The sequence below is a fragment of the Humulus lupulus genome, chromosome 8, assembly GCF_963169125.1.
Source record: "Humulus lupulus chromosome 8, drHumLupu1.1, whole genome shotgun sequence".
NCBI lineage: Eukaryota > Viridiplantae > Streptophyta > Magnoliopsida > Rosales > Cannabaceae > Humulus > Humulus lupulus.
The window spans coordinates 50,179,884-50,196,078 of record NC_084800.1 but is presented as its reverse complement, the minus strand read 5'-3'; positions in this window follow the sequence as shown (position 1 = coordinate 50,196,078).

Here is a 16,195-nt window from a genome sequence, read left to right as displayed (position 1 = left end):
GGTTGTCACACCACATAATAGGAACACGATTTGAGAGATGAATGCCTAACTCTTTGAGTAAGGCATGAAGCCAAACTAGTTCAGTTGTTGCAGAAGCTAGAGCCCTATATTCAGACTCAACACTTGATCGCGAGACAACTTGTTGTTTGCGAGATGCCCAATTGATTAAGTTACCCCCAAGAAACAAGCAAAAACCACTTGTAGATTTTCTATCATCCAAGCTTGAAGCCCAATCCGCATCTGAGTAAGCCTCCAAGTTGAGAACCTAAGAAGGATTGAAGTGAAGGCCTAAATTAATGGTGCCTTTGATATATCTGAGGATGCGTTTACAAGTACGCAAATGATTAGTGGTTGGAGCCGTAAGGAACTCGCTCAGTCTATTCACAGAAAATGAGAGATCAGGTCTAGTAAGAGTGAGATATTGTAGTGCCCCAACTAAACTTTTATAGATTTCTGGGTTGTCAAAGGGAGGGATGTCATTGAGAAACAGCTTGTTTCCAAGAATAATAGGAGTGGGAACTTCTTTAGAGGCATCTAAGTTTGTCTTCGTAACCAACTCAGTGGCATAGCGTGATTGTGTTAAGTAGAGTCCAGCAGAGGTTCGAAGGGCTTTAAAACCAAGGAAGTAACTCACAGATTCAAGAGATTTGAGTGCAAACCGAGTGTGTAAATCTGAGATGAGTTTGGAAATCATATTGTTGTTTGCTCCATTAACGAGAATATCATCTACATACACACAAGTACAAAATGTGGAGAATGTTGATTGTGTTAGGGTTTTATGCCCAATTAAAACTTAATTTTTTTGTAATCTCGTTTTATTATCAATAAAATAATATAAATTAATTTTTGACTTGGTCAATCACTTTTATTTTCATAATTATTTGTTTAATATATTTTTTTATTAAATTTCGAGTATATAGCTAATCATATTTATAGTGACATAATGATAGTTAAATATAAATATGATTATATGTTCAAAATAAGTTAGTCCTAAGATTAGTTAGTGCACATGATTTATGCTGACTTGCCAATCTACGATATGATCTACTTATACATTGTAGTGTTATGTTCTTTCCAGAACATTAGCAAAGTAGATAAGACCGGATGTATTTGTTACATCGGACTGGACCGATATTGACAGTAGATAGAATAAGTAAACATACTGTTATTATCTATTCTAGTCATATCATATAGTTGACCATAGGTTAATTCAATCTCAATTTTGAGTGGTTAGTATTTTAACTGATTGTATTATTTGAGTTCTTTGACTTGTTCGTTACCAGCTTACCCTACGGACTAGCCCATACTTAGATCTTGCGAACTCGGTAGTATAATTGAGTGGGAGTGTCAATCATAGATATGAACATCTATAGCTTCCGATGAAGAAGTAAAACGATGGTTTCCTTTTAGTTTGGTTCAAGGTGTTAAATGATAGATATCTCATTTCAGTAATTAATATTAGTTTACTGAAATATCATTTACAAGGAATTAAGTGTTTTAAGGATAAAATACAATGAGATGTAAAACGGTATTTTAGTCACATCTCATTGTAGACCGTCTATAGAGGATTGAGCGATAATTATGGTTGTAACAATGGATAATTAATAACGTATCTGTATTGGTTATAAGGCGTTCTATGAATTCAAGAGTGCAATTCTGAGTCTTTAGTAGAGTCACGAGGAATTAATAAGTTAGTGAATTTATTTGTTAAATTTATGATTACTTATTGGGGCTTGATTTCATAGGTCCATGGTCCCCATTGTATTAGATAAAATCATCTAGATAGTCTCAATTAATTGATTTAATTATCAATTAAAATTATCAAAGTTGATCAGGTCAATTTTGGATAGTTTCATAGAGTTATACAATTTAGAGAAGAAAAGATATTTTAGGGAAGATTTATTAATTAATACAAATTGGTGTTTAAATTAATAAATAAGTTTAAGTCAAGATTCAAATTATAAATAATTAATTTGATAAATTATTTAACTAATTAAATCAATGGAAAATAATACATATCTTGATTTTAAGTCCAATGAGCTTATAATTAAATGAGAAATTTTACGGACCTAAAGCCTATTAAATTTTTGACTTAATGGTTGATATTAACTATTATTTTATTGATTTTTTAATTAAAATAATTGACCTAATTGAGCCTATAAAATGAATGCTAAGTGAGAGTTGAAAACATATGTTTGAGCATATAGAAAGACGATCTGACAGATGATCTGAAGATCTACTTTTGATGCTTTATGGTTTTAGACTCTCTCTACAGCACAAGTCCTTTTCTAAACCTCAATATTATCTTCTATTATTCTTCTCTTTGTATATATCTCATGTGTTGAGAATTGCTCATTTTAGTCTAGGTGATTCTAAGGATACTTTGGAAGACTGTGAAGAAAATTGAAGATCAGTTCAATTTCTTGGTGATACCCTGCGTCAGAAAGGATACAAGGGTTAGAGAAACTGAAGGAATGACTAATACATTTGTTTAACGCCCAAACGTGACTTCCACTTAGCGGTAATCGTAGTATAGATCAGGCTGTCGATTCCACAAGGAGGCAAGAAAATAAAGTTCATTAATAAATAAAGTTTAAGAGATAAATAATGTGAGGAAAATAGAACAAGTGATATTTTTGTTCTTTTTGAAATTCAAAGATTAAAAATAAAGATAGATTAAAATGTGATGTAACAATAGGTAACAAGTAAGAAGGATCAAGAATCACCAATATGCATACTTATTTATTTGGATCTTTGATTCACAAAAATTACACAAATGGATAGTTCACATCTCTTCTATTCATTTGAAAGATTTAACATTGAAGCACAAATATATTTCACAAAAATGTATTCAAGTGATTATTATTCTTTACCATGGAAAGATGAGATAAATCTTATGAGAAATCTAAAAATGACATTATACCATTGGCAATAATGCAATAAAAGATTGGACATAAAACCTAACACAAATATTACTTTTACCATTTATAAAATACATAGAAAGAGCATGATTAATTCTATATATATTTTAGCAAAAGTAAATATATATGGATGAGATGAAGAAAATGATAAAGATATTATCAATATTATTTTCACTAATTTGATAATACAGTGCATGACAAAATCTATATACTATTAGTAAACATAAATATAGATGATAAGATGAAGAAGTAGAGATGAAAGAAAATAAATCACTAAAATATATAAACTTTAAGCACGTGGTGAATCAAAAATACCAAACAAAGTCATAGTGCATATAAGATCTTCCTAACCTTCCTAAAAGGTTAGCCTATTATGCTAGATATTCTCATGAAATTCTAGAGAGAAAATATGAGACTAAAATTTGGTAGAGTTTTGCTACCTAAAAATTACATACAAAATGTGAAATAAGGATCCCTATTTATAGAGGGAGAAATGGACTAAAAAGAAATTAAACAACAATTTGAGGTTTACAAAATAAATCTGAAATATTAATAATAAAATATGATTTTGAAAAATCAAATCTTATTATAAATATTAACCTAGTTATTTTGGTGTATGGTCAAAATGCTCTTTTTCAAAAACACAAAAAAAGATGAGCTTTAAAGCTCAAAATGGCAATGTGCATGGCCCAAGGTGCATGAAAGGTTGGGCCAAAGGTGGCTGGTTGGGAACTGGTCCATTGACCCAGCCGAGCCAATGAGGGCACGCCACGTCAACAGGGGAGCTAAAGGAAGAGGGCTGCTGGCGTTGGGCTTGCTTCGGACTGGGCTTGTTGTGTTAGGTGAGGCATTGGCTGCTAGGGAGCATGGCTGAAGCTACGTTGGGCCTCAGCTTTGTTGGGCCACTGGAGGATGCAAGGAGGCTAACGTAGCTTTTTGCAGGGAGCTGCTGGAAGGCACGGGCAAAGGGCTGGGAAGGGAGCTGCTGGACAGGTGGCGCGCGGAGAGGCCGCTAGGTGGCGCGCTGGGGGAATGGAGATTCAGTGGGCCTGAGTCTTTGGGCCAAATTCTAGGCCTATTTTTGAGCTTCAAGAATGCCACTTTTCAATTATTTTCAAATTTATCTCTTATTTCTTCTTTCTTTTTCTCTATGCCAAAATGCACTTTAATTCCTACAAAATAACAATAAATTAAATTATAATCAAATATTTTCATTCATAAAATAAATTATATTAATTCGATGAAAATATTAATTAAACTTAATTTATTTTGGTTATTAAAACTCAATAAATATGCATTTTTCACTACTAATCAACATTCCGCTGCATATAATGTAAGTGTTCTTATCATTATTTCTGTTTGATTTCATTTATAGAAACATGTTCTAGGTTATCTTATATTAATGTGTTTAATATATGAATTACATGAAAATAATTAAGATCCTTTATAAGTTTTCCCAACAGATTGTTGATGTAGAAGAGGGAAGTTTCTGAGGTAGAACAAGTAAATCCCTATTCAACTAGAGCACTTTTTAACATGTCAAACCATGCTCTAGGTGCTTGTTTAAGCCCATAGAGTGCCTTATGCAACAAACACACATGAGTAGAACACTTTGAGTCATCGAAACCAGTAGGTTGTTTCATATAAACTTGTTCTTTTAGATGTCCATTTAGGAAAGCATTGTTGACATCAATTTGTTGTATGTCCTAACCATAAGTGACAGCCAAGGAAAATACCACGCGAAGAAGCTTTGACAACTGGACTAAACATATCTATGAAATCAAGTCCTGGTGTTTGCTGAAAGCCTTTGGTAAACACTTGGGCTTTAAACTTATCCAAGGAGCCATCTTGATAATATTTGGTTATGAAAATCCACTAACAGCTCACGATATTCATGTTGTCTTGAGCTGGTACTAAACTCCACGTTTGATTATTGATAAGAGCATGATATTCCTTCTCCATGGTAGCTTTCCAAGCAGAGATTTGAAGAGCTTTCTTTACTGAGGTGGGCTCTTCATATAGTTGCTGAGAAGAAGTGGCAGCTGTTGGAAATGTGCCCTGAAAGCATATGTAGTAGACATTGTTTTAATGAAATAAATAAATAAATTGAATTTGTTATGCATATATTTTATGGACTATATTATTCTGTGATAATATTATGTAAATATCAGGAAAATTCCTAAGTTCATATATGTGATCTCAAACACGTATTGGTATGGGAGGATTGTGTTTGAGATAAATGAACTTGAATAGTTTGCAGTAAAATAAAGTTATGGAATCTTTAAATTAATTACTGCAAGTACAGTCCACTAGTATTATGAATACATGTGATCTAGATCCGGATCACTAGTGTGGTAGGACACTTTAGTGGAGGTGCTTTATATATTAGAGAATATATAGAACTGGACCAAATATGTTTATTAATACCTAATTAAATACCGTTTCGAAGTATTAATTAAATATATCAACTGATGATCATATACAAATAGATCTTAATCCTGAAGTTACTATGAACTCCTGTTTATGTTATATGAGTTCTTTGATTCACTTGTTAGGGTCTGTCAGAATGATCAGGCTAGAAACTTTTGTTTTGGGAACTCATTAATGTAGATGGCTGGGAACATAGTATACAGATATGAAATTTATGCCTTCTCGCAAAAGATTGAATGATGGTTCTCTTAAGGGTTGACTTTTGGGACTGAAAAGTTATTGAGTTCAAATTCATAATTTAGTTATGAATTAACCTTCACTAGTAAAGTCAATAGTACTTAAGGAAACAAGACATAATTAAAAGGGTAAAACGGTAATTTTATTCCCGATTAATTTTGAACCATTATTAGAGGGTCAAGTTGTATGCAATAATTATATCATTGGACGCTTTATGATTATAAAGTACTCAGTAAAATAAAATGTCTATAATTACAAGAGTGCAGCCTCATATTTACAGTGGAATAATCATGAGATTAATAAATTAAGATTATTTAATAAAAGAGTTTAATTAATAATCTTAAATTTATTGGAGCTTTGAATTTTAGGTCCATAGGTCCCCATAGCGGCTCTATCAACACTATTCAAGGTAAGAGTGTTGATATGAAGTGAAAAATAGTTTAAATACATATTTAAGAAGAAATTGTTCTTCAGGCCAAATATGCAATTATATGATAATAGTGATTAATTAATTAATTACAAATTAGTTGTAGTTAACAAAATTAATTAATATTTAATTATTGTATAGTTTTCAAAATTAAATTAATTTCGAAATTTAATTAAATAATTAATTAATTATAATTTTTGAAATTATAATAAATTAAATATTTATTTTCGAAAATATTGGATTTAATTAATTGATAGAATTAATTAAATATCTTTATTTGAGTGGGAGATAATAATCTGATAAGTTCAAATTGGATTTGAATTTAAAAGATTAATATTTATTCAAATAATTAATTAAAAAGATAATTAATTTAAATTTGAATTAGTTATTAGGTTGTTAGTTCTTATCTGACAAAGTAGTTTGAATAAATAATTAAATAAAAATTGAAAAACCAACATCCCTAAAATTAGGGAGGCTACACGTGCACACACAGTACATGGACTGTGTGTGGCGTGTAGGGCAGTTTTCAGGGATAGGATTTTCATTTTCATTTATTTATTTAATTAATTAATTAATGGATAATTCAAAAATTGGTTTTTAGTTTTTTTTCATTAATTAATTAAAAAGTAAATTGTAAAATGGTTATAGATTTATTTTTTAAAATTTTAATATTTTCTTTTAAGTATGACTAATCAGAAAAAATATTCAGATAAGTGAGACAACTCAGTCTATTCGCCCTATAAAAAATAGAACGATAGTTTTCTCTCCCTGAAAATAAAGAACAAATTCTCAGGCCTATTATCTTGATCTCATGTGTTGAGTACATCAAGTAGAATCACAAATAAACTATCATGCATTCTCTAAGTGCCAACACACTTCTTGAGGTGTAGAGAACGCTTTGGATGATTTTGGTGTGAGTACGTGGGAGCGGCTTGGATAGGAAGATCGTTCTAAATACGAAAAGATAGCAATGACACTTGATAGGCTTCAAGAGGTATGAATTCTATCCTTAACTTGCTTATGATTAATGTATTTATATTAATGGATCCGCATATTCAAAGGTAGTTTAAATATGTTACAAAAAAATTTGTTGTACACTGGGCCAACCCCACCACCATTTCACTGTGTATTAGGAAACTCGTTCCTAACAGTAGAATGATACACTTTTGGTTTATGAATTCTTGATTTAGACCTCGTTTGCATAGGATGACCGTGGGGCAAGGGAGGCGGTTAGCGAGGTACTTCAGTAACTATAAATCTCTCAGTCAAATCATTAGCATATGTAGGTGAGTGATGAAATGAATCACTAGAATTTTCACTTACCTCGATTGTGTGAAGAACCTATTCTGAAGCATGTTCTTATGCAGGAGGCTGTTCAAGTGTATCAGCTGGTATATGAATTGATGTAGAAAGAGAGGCTTGGTCATTTGGATGGTGAGGTGAAGCTGATGGAGAATCAATATTAGGAGTTTGACTAGGAGTGTGTAACGCCCTGGATAACCAAGACCGTTACACTGTGTGTTTGAAACAGTGCAAGACTTGCCAATCAAGTCATTTAGTTTGAACTGTGTATCTATTGACACAAGGGGTTAGGTTAAATAGAATTTGATTATAAACGGTTAAACTTTATTGAAAACAGACGTTTATTATATGGGATCCCAAATCAGGGTTTAAATAACATAACCACAAAATTCTTAATTACAAATAATTGACCAAGCTACTCTAATGGCAAAATATACATTTTAGGTTCCCGTTCCTGTACAAATCCTTGACCGTGGCGGCCGAGCAGCTGACAATGTACACCTTGCCCCCAGAGCTCTCCAACCCATGGCCAACTTGCCTTACCTGCACCATGTAGCACCCGTGAGCCGAAGCCCAGCAAGAAAACATAATATCATAACATAGCAGTTATAGCAGCTAGACAATTCACAGAGCATAACCCAATAACCACAAAGCATTACTCAGTTCCTTCAAGCCATTAAGTCCATTCAAGACAACACACTAGTCAATAGCCAATAATCCAGCTCCAGATATTCATTGACTCATAGACAATATTCTACAACAGATATTCAGCACATACATTCAGATTCAAGATACAATCAATCACATAATACACTCTTATCACATAATATTCAGGGCCGACGACTTAGGCCGCACCCTCTATTTAACCCACTGACTCAGGCCCGCTTAAACCGAGCTCAGTGCATAATAAGCTATCCTCGGATACCAGTGTCCGAGCCGCGCCCTGTGCGCAAGTGTGGATTTCGGCACCCTTAGGCCGTTACCACATGTCCCCGTGGCATAATACCACCTTATGACATTCATACCATTATAGGGAACTCTTAGTCCCAACATATTCACATGGTGTATCACAATCACACAACAATATATTCAATTATAGGGAACACTTAGTTCCATCCTATCCACATACACAGGTGCAGTTTTCTTACCTTGATTCCAAATGCTTTAATTAGAGAGGACGGCCCCCGAGCATGATCCATTCCCGAGCCCTAGCTTATCACCTAGTCACAACCAAGATAATGAATTCCATTAATACTCGGATATAGGTTTCTGGTTATAAAACTAACTCCCGGGAAACCGAATCTCACCAAGCACGGTGGTGAAACAAATCCCGAGCACACTAGGCTACCTTCCCGTGCTTAAAACCCTCAAAAACCCATGTGTGTAACCAAGGGCTGCGGCCCCTGAAGCTTAGCCGCGGCCCTTCACCAAAACAGAGCCAACACCACACCTGAAGGGGACACGCGCCACGACCCTTGCTTTGGGCGCCGCGGCGCTTGCCTTTGACCGAGCCTTCTTGGCTCCTCTGCAAGCTAGGGTCGCAGCGCTCTAGAACAGAGCCGCGGCCCTTCCCGTCGAACCCAGAATTTCCACCATTTTCAACCTCCAAACCTTACCCAAAACCACCCCAAAGCTCCCTATTTCCATATCAATCATTCCCAACACTTTTAAGACAACTTTAACATCGTAATTCAACAGAAAACTAAGCTTAAAACTTATAGAAATCTCATCTTCAATTTCTGAAACCCAAGAACACAAACACCCAAAACCAACCAATCAAAACCTGAATTTAAACTTTTAAATCATGAATTAGAGTTTACCTCTTCCATTGAGCACCTTCTCTAAGCCAAACCCCAGCTAGTTCCCAAGCTTTCAGCTCAAATTCAACCTTAGATATCAAAGTTACAATTATCTCAACACCCAGCTAGAACTCAGATTTTTCTAACCAAAAGAAAGGAATTCACTGCTTACCTTAGTGCTGATTCAGTTCCTTGGATAACCCTTGAGTTAAACCTCAAAATCCCCTCTTTAATTCCCATAAATCCTTAGCTCAATCCCCTCAAAATCCCACTTGATTTTCTCTGTTTATTTCCCTTGTGCTTCCCTTGAGAGAGAGAAGAGAGAAGAGAGCTGAGATAGAAAAGGTCGGTTTATTGTGGTTCTAATGTTTTCTATTCTTAGTAAGTCTAACCTTATCATTTAGGTCAAGCCCAAGGCTCGGGGTGCCGGAACCGACCCCGAGACCAAAATGGTAAAATCTCCCATTATTCCCACCTAGACACCCTGACCTAAAATATATCTCCATATATTTATTTTCATAACCTGATAGTCTAATTAACTACCCGATACCTATAATATCCCTGACTTATCCAAAGTCAACTATTAAACCCCGTTGTGACTTTCCCGCTACTTGCTCCATAGGATCGCCTCGTGCCAATAGTTACAAATGCACACACCTGTACACGCATAGATATTTATCAACCTACCCACATAATAATGTGGTCTCAACAATTTATCACACACATTCACATTTATGCCCTTACCAGCCAAACAGGGCCCGCATACTTATTCAATACCCATTTCACGCTTTCTTACCATTAATTCTCTTAACCTCCAATTATGCCTTCCCGGCACACTAATCAAGGCTCTTAAGCCTTATTAGTAATTTTGGGTCGTTACAAAGTGAGTGAATTGAAACCAAGTGGAGGAAAAGGAAGAACAAATGCAGGTGCTAAAAGATTGTTTTTAAACTGATTTGAAGTGATGGAATCAGGTTTGAGGAACAAGGAAGTATAGGGAAAATCAAGTTCATTAAGGTTGACACTCCTAGCTATATAAATGTGATCACTTGGATGTAAGCATCTATAACCTTTATGAAACGGACTGTAACCAAGGAAGACACATTTGGAAGTTTTAAACTCGATTTTTTTTAATTGCAGAGTCGTAAGTACGGAAAGCATTGTAACGCCCTACTTCCTTAGAGTCGTTACTAAGTGAGTTTTGAACGTGCAATTAACTCGCTAATCGAGGTTTTAGGTTAAAAGTGTAGCTAAACTGTAATAAAAGTCACATAATTTGAAAACGTAATCATTCATTGAAATTATAAAGTGTTATACATTTGGGATCCCAAAATACTGTTTAGAAAAATATTTACAACTCAAAATATGATTAAAGTCGACTAAACGAAGAAATTAAGTTTAATACAAAACATCTCCCAAAAATACCCCTGGCCGTGGCAGCCAGGCGTGCCGAACATGTACACGCCACTTCACGCTCTTCGTACTCATATGATTGATCGACCTTTCCCTTGCCCTTACCTGCACTATAGAGCACCCGTGAGCCGAAGCCCAGCAGGAAAACTCCACACAAGAAATCAACATATGAACAACTATCAATCAGCATATAACAAAGCCGCCAACAGGATAAACACATAACGGTCATGCCGTCCCAAGCACTTTACCAGGCCCTGGGTTCGCGGTCTATACCGTGAGGATATCCCAGGTATCCAATAGGGGTCTCACCCTGGAAACTTGCACTCCGCGTGCTTAACGATGCTCCTAGCCCCTTGCCGTACTCGGCCTTGCCATTCTCGGCCTTCGTCGTTCCCGGCCCTTGCCGTTCTCGGCCTTCGCTATTCCCGGCCCTAGCCGTCCTCAGCCTTCACCATACATTTACAGATATGCAACACATAGCATAAACATAACAAATACTTAAACAAATACAAATATAAACAATAGGGCTACGCCCTGCATCAAAATCACATAGGGTCATGCCCTACAATTCAAACTATAGGGCCACGCCCTGCTCTACGAGTACAACCGTTTTCTTACCTGTGTCCCAAGCTTCCCGATCTCCGATATCCCGAGCACACTCCTCTAGTTTGAGCCTCGGTGAAAACCTAGTCACAACGTATCAACAACATCCATCCATCAAGTTCTAATCCATTAAATAACTTTGGGTTATAATTCTAGTCTCCGGGACCTTGAATTCTATCAATCCGGGTGATAAAATCCATCCCGAGCCTTAACTTTTGGATTCCCGAGCCTAAAACCTTCTTGGGGTCCAAAAACCCACTAAGCGCCGCAGCCCCAAGGTCTTGTGCCATGACCCACCTCAACCAGAAACCAGCCTCCCATTTCAGCCTATGCGCGCCGCGGCGCGCCCTTCTTCCTGGCCTCCCAAATGTTCTAGAGGGTCACGGCTCACCAAGAACAATGTCGTGGCCCGACCTTTCGAACCCAAAAAAATCCCCAATTTTCACAACTAAAACCAAGCCAATTTACCCCAAAATCAATCTAACAACCCAATTTAATCACAATAGAAGTACTAGAAGAGTCCCAGCAACACAACCTAACAAAAGCTAGCTTAAAACCTCATCAAATCCCAAGTTCAATCTTCAACTTCAAAGACTTAAGAAAGATAAAAATTCAGCCAATAATTACAGAATCTAAGGGTTAAAATCACAGTTCAAAGCTTACCTTATCCTCTGCTTGAATCCATAAGTTGAAACTGAGCTAATCCCCAAGTTTAGAGCCCAAATTCCTTGCTTAATCTTCAATTTTTCCCTTGGTAAGGTTTAGAGAAAAAATGGGGTTTGGGTCGGTTTACCAAGTTCTGAGTGTTTCCTAAGTTTTGTTTTACTTAGCCTAAGTCACCTAAGTTACCTCCAAGGCTCGGGGTACCAAAAACGCCCCAAGGGCAAAATGGTAAATGTCCCCGATATTCCCTCCTATACGTTCTAACTTCAAATATATCTCAAAATATTTATTTTCATAACCCGATAACCATATAAAATGTCTAATGCTCGAAATACCCCTGACTCGCCCCGAGTCGGGTTTCGGATCCCGTTGTGACTTCCTAGCTAAACCGCTCCCTAAGACTGTCTCGGATCGTGCATCTCAAATATATCACCACTCGCACGTGGTAAAGATCACAATAATCACAAATATTGCATTTATGCCCTCAACGAGCTAAAATTATAAACATGCCCCTAATAAACAAATGATGAACACATGCATATTTAATTCACCTAAACATGCATTCTAATCACATACTCATCAAATTCACATATTAAAATAATAAATCACTTATTGCCCTCCAGGCATGCTAATCAAGGCTCTAAGCCTTATTAGCAAATTTGGGATGCTACAACTATCCCCTCCTCAAAATTACCTGAATAACTCGGGATACCGCTCTCGCATATCTGATTTAAGTTCCCACATCGCCTCATCAACCTTGCTGTTCCTCCACAACACTTTCGCCAAGGCGATGGTCTTGCTCTGCAAGACTTTATCCTTCCGGTCAAGAACCTGAACCGGCTTCTCCTCATATGACAAATCCTAGTCCAGCTCCAAGTTCTCATAACTCAATACATGTGTTGAATCTGATATATACTTTCAGAGCATGGATACATGAAAGACATCATGAACCCCTGATAGAGTTGGAGGCATCGCCAATCTGTAAGCTATCTCTCCAACCCTTTCCAAAATCTCAAAGGGACCGACAAACCTAGGGCTCAACTTGCCCCAAACACCAAACCGTTTCACTCCTCTCAAGGGTGAAACCCTAAGGAACACATGGTCACCAACTTGAAACTCTACGCCCCTGTGTTTCAAGTCCACATAACTCTTCTGGCGACTCTGGGAGGCAAGCATTCGAGCTCTAGTCTTTTCAATCACCTCATTGGTCCTCTGAACCATCTCAGGACCTAAGTACCTCCTCTCACATGTCTCATCCCAATGGATAGGTGATCTGCACATCCTCCCAAATAGCATCTCATACGGAGCTACCCTGATAGTCACCTGATAACTGTTGTTGTATGAAAACTCAATAAATGGGAGATACTTACTCCAAGATCCCCCAAAATCCAATACACAAGCTCGTAACATATCCTCCAATATCTGAATCATCCTCTCAGACTGTCTATCCGTTTGAGGATGATAAGCGGTACTAAACTGCAACTGCGTGCCCATGGCCTTTTGCAGACTCTCCCAATACTTGAAGGTGAAGGTGGGGTCCCTGTCGAATACTATCAACCTCGGAGCCCCATGAAGTCGAACAATTTCCTTAACATACAGCTCGGCATACTGCTCCACAGTATAAATAGTCTTGACAGGTATAAAGTGGGTGGACTTGATATACCTATCCACAATCACCCACACTGAATCATGCTGTCCCACGGTCTTCGGCAAACCAACCACGAAGTCCATGGTGATATCCTTCCACTTCCACTCTGGATCCTTAGAGGCTGCAATAACCCTGCTGGCCTCTGATGTTCAACATTTACCTGCTGACAAGTTAAGTACTTAGGCACATAATCCACCACGTCCCTCTTCATTCCTGACCATCAATACAAGGCTCTCAAATCTTGGTACATCTTCGTCGTACCTGGATGTAAAGAATAGGGAGTGGTATGAGATTCATCCAAAATCTCTCAGCGGATATCAGAATCCATCGGAATACAGATCCGACCCTTGTACTTCAGTAGTCCTATCTCCGAGATAGAGAAGTCCTTAGTCGCTCCGACTAAGACCCTCTCTCTGTGCTCTCTCAACTGGGCATCCTCCCCCCGCGCTTCCTTAATCCTCTCAAGAAGTGTAGACTGAAGAGTGATGTTGGATAACTGATCAACCACCAACTCTATACCCGCTCTAGTCATCTCCTCAGCTAACTTATCAGATATCTGCCTCGAACTGAACAATTGTCCTGGGCCTTTCTGACTCAATGCATCAGCCACTACATTATCCCTCCTAGAATGGTATAGGATATCACAATCATAATCCTTTACCAATTCCAGCCACTGTCTCTGGCGCATATTCAGATCCTTCTGAGTAAAGAAGTACTTCAAACTCTTATGGTCGGTGTATATTTCGCACTTCTCACCGTACTGATAATGTCTCCAAACCTTGAGTGCAAATACCACCGCTGCTGTAACACCCCAAGTTGCTAATAAGGTTTAGGACCTTGATTAGCGTGCCTGGAGGGCAATAAGTGAATTAACATGATAATATATGAATTTGAATGAATATGTGATTAGAATGCATGTTTAGGTGGTATAAATATGCATGTGGACCCCGTTTGTATGTTAGGGGTAAATTGGTAATTTTAGCCCGCTGAGGGCATAGATGTGATAATTGTATTATGTGATTTGTACCACGTGAGTGTGGTGATATTAATGTGATGCACGTGCTGAGACGGTCTTAGGGAGCTAGTTAACTTAAAAGTCACAACGGGATTTTATATCCGGCTCGGGAGGAGCCTAGGGGTACTTTGGGAATTTCGTAAATTGATTTGAGAATTAGTGGTTAATGGTTAATGGTGATTGAGTAACTTGAGTAACCGTTAGTAACTACTGAGAGTAACAAGTTGTGATGGGAAAATGGTAGTATTGTAATATAGATGAAATGACAAAAGTACCCTTGAGCTTTAGTTAGGAAAGGATATTTATGGAAGGGTAGAATAGTCATTTGGCAAGGGATAGATAGCTTTAGCTGAAGGATTCACGTATAACACTTAGTTAGAAATTGGTTTATGCTGAAATTGAAGGAAAAGCTAGAGGAAAAGAGGAGAGGAAGAGGAAAACTGAATTCTTGAAACCTAGGAGAGAATTGAGGGAGTTTGAGGCAACCAAATTCGAATTTGAGCAAGGATTGATCAAAGGTAAGAATTTGAGCTCTGTCTTTGTTGAAATTAAGCTTGAATTTACAGAGATTAAGTGTGGGAACCTAAAGGAAATATGGCTGGTTTTACTTGGAAATTCAGTTAGGATAATCAAAAGGAAAGAGGCTTGAAGCTGGAATTGAGAAGAGTTCAAGCTGAGTTTTGATTGAGGTATGAATCCTTAGCATATTTAAATTTCGTACCTAGTGTGGTTTAAGATTTTGGAAGTATGGTTTGCAGTTTTTAAGCTTTGGATTATGTTTTAGAAGCCATGGTCTGAACTTCTAAAATTTGAAACTCAAGAATGGATTTTGAGTGTGATTGTGTAATTGAGTTTGTTTTTTATGTTTATAGGTTGTTAAAGGGTTCATTTGGGGTTTTAAATTGATTTTGGGGCTTAGGTACTTGTTTGGGTTGAATTGGGGTTGTTTTGGCTCGGGAAAAATGCAGGAGAAAACCCAGAAATCTGGGTTCGCGTAGGAGCGCCGCAGCCCTGTTCTTTGGTGCCGCGGCGCAGGCTTGCATCAGGATTAGGGATAGCCTTTGGGCGCCGCGGCCCTTGATGGGAGTGCCGTGGCCCTAGGCTATTTTTTTGACAGTCAAATTTTGCATTTTTAGGGCTTTTGCCGGGGGCTCGGGGGATGGTTCCAATACATTGTTTTCGAGAATTAGAGGTCCCGAGGGTGCGGGATTGGTTTCGGGAAGTGATTTTGGACTGGTTAGTATTAAAGGATGTTTTATATGTGTTGTGACTAGGTCTTCGGAGAGACTCGGGATAGAGGACCGTGCTCGCGGCTTTGGTGCATTGTAAAGCTCGGGATACAGGTAAGAAAGCTGTAGCACCCGTAGAGCAGGGCGTGGGCCCATAGGGTTGTTGCAGGGCACGACCCTAGATTACATTATTGCTAGGGTGTAGCTTTGATTGAATTATTATATGCTTGAATGTTGTTTAAGTATTCTATATGTGTGGATATAGTAGCATGAACGGCAAAGGAGCCGAGAACGGCGAGGGGCCGAGAACGACAGTGAGGCCGGGAATATCACTTAGCACATGGAGTGCTTATGGTTAGGGTGAGACCCCAATGGATACATGGGATATCCTTACGGTGTGGACCGAGAACCCAGGCTTTGGTAACGCTTCTGGGACGGCATGGCCGTATATGTGTTTAAATCTTATAGACTATCTGTTTATCTGTGGATAATCTGACATAATGGTTAT